Raw genomic sequence first — 1838 nt, forward strand, 5'->3', positions numbered from 1 at the left:
TACACGGGCCTCTCAGTGTTGTGGCCTCTTCCGTTGCGGAGCACAGGCTCCGGACGCGCAGGCTCAGCGGCCATGGCTCACGGGCCCAGCCGCTCCACGGCATGTGGGATCTTCCCAGACCGGGGCACGAACCCGTGTCTCCTGCATCGGCAGGCGGACTCTCAACCACTGCGCCACCAGGGAAGCCCAGTATAAAGGCTTTTTACAAAAGATAACAAAATATTTTCAAAGCTACTACCTCATTTGATCCTAACATCAACCCTGGAGGTAGTTATTATTACTATTTTGCCTTCCTCTGAAATATTTAGAATGTGAATTAGGAAAGGGGAGAAATGGATGACACTCAAGGCCAGGTCATCATATAGAAGTGGTTATTGTGATACACAGTTCATTCATTTAAAAACATTTCCTGTGTACCTAGTATGTGCCAGGCCCCCTCTGGCGCACAGATGGTTAAACTTACAGAATCTGGAGACTGAACTCTAGCTCTATCACTTACTGTTATCTCCGGATCTTGGACAAGCTACTTTACATTTCCAAGTTTCAGTTTCCTCAATGTAAAATAAGAATAACAATAGTCCCTAATAGAGTTGCAAAAATTAAAACAGTAAGCGCATGTACAAAATTTAAAAGTCAATAAATGCTAATGAACATTAGCTGTTATTATTAACTATAAAAAAATGTAAATGCTCATCTGTGTTCTTTCCAGGTGTTTAGTAAGAGAGGTGAACATATATTTCTTTTTAATTAATTAATTAATTTTATTTTTGGCTGCGTTGGGTCTTCGTTGCTGCACGCGGGCTTTCTCTGGTTACAGCGAGCGGGATCTACTCTTCGTTGCGGTGCGTGGGGCTTCTCACTGCGGTGGCTTCTCTTGCGGAGCACGGGCTCTAGGCTCGTGGGCTTCAGTAGTTGCAGCACGCAGGCTCAGTAGCTGTGGCGCACGGGCTATGTTGTTCCACGGCATGTGGGATCTTCCCAGACCAGGGCTTGAACCCGTGTCCCCTGCATTGGCAGGCAGATTCTTAACCACTGCACCACCAGGGAAGTCCCTGAACATATATTTCTAAAACAATGCAGCAAATATAATAGAGATATGAACAAAATGATACTCCAGAAGATAATTCAACTAATTACACCTGGGGGAACTGGGCATACTTCAGGCCTGAGGACTGAAGAATGACCAGTAGTTTGCTACACAAAAGGGCAGGGCAAGCCCATTCCAGAGCACAGGGACAAGTTTGTGTTAGAGCCACAGGTATTGAAAGGTAAGGGGAAGTTTATTGCTCCAGATCACAGAGTTGCGGTGAGAAGAGGGAGCACTACAGGAAGTGGGAGATGTAGTCAGCAGTCAGATGGTTCAAACTTTCTCTGCTTCTGAAACTATTTGAATTAAGTGGTTTCTAAACTGAGCTGATTGTCAGGAATGTCCAGGGAGCTTTCTTACAGATCCCAAGATCCCACCTTCAGAAATTCCAACCCATTATGTGTGGGTGGGGCCCAGGAACACCTTTGAAAAGCCCCCGGGGTAATTCTGCTGCTGAATCAGGGTTTGGGGCTGCTTTTATGGGGGAAGGGTGAGCAAACAGGAGAGTGCAATACCTTTTGTAAGGCAGGTAACTATGCAGGATGTATCCTGACCTCCTTCAAGTCTTGGCTCAACATTAAAAAAAAAAAAAATCACCCCCCCATCTTTTTTACCTAAACGCTTATCTTCTAACAGTTTACTTACTATAAGTTTACTTAGGATATTATCTGAATCCATTCATTAGAATGTAAGTTTAACAAAGGCAGTGGTTTTTCTCTTCTTTTCCCTTTTTTTTTTTTTTTTTTTTTTT

Source organism: Lipotes vexillifer, unplaced genomic scaffold (genome assembly GCF_000442215.2).
Source record: "Lipotes vexillifer unplaced genomic scaffold, Lipotes_vexillifer_v1.1 scaffold666, whole genome shotgun sequence".
Classification (NCBI taxonomy): domain Eukaryota; kingdom Metazoa; phylum Chordata; class Mammalia; order Artiodactyla; family Lipotidae; genus Lipotes; species Lipotes vexillifer.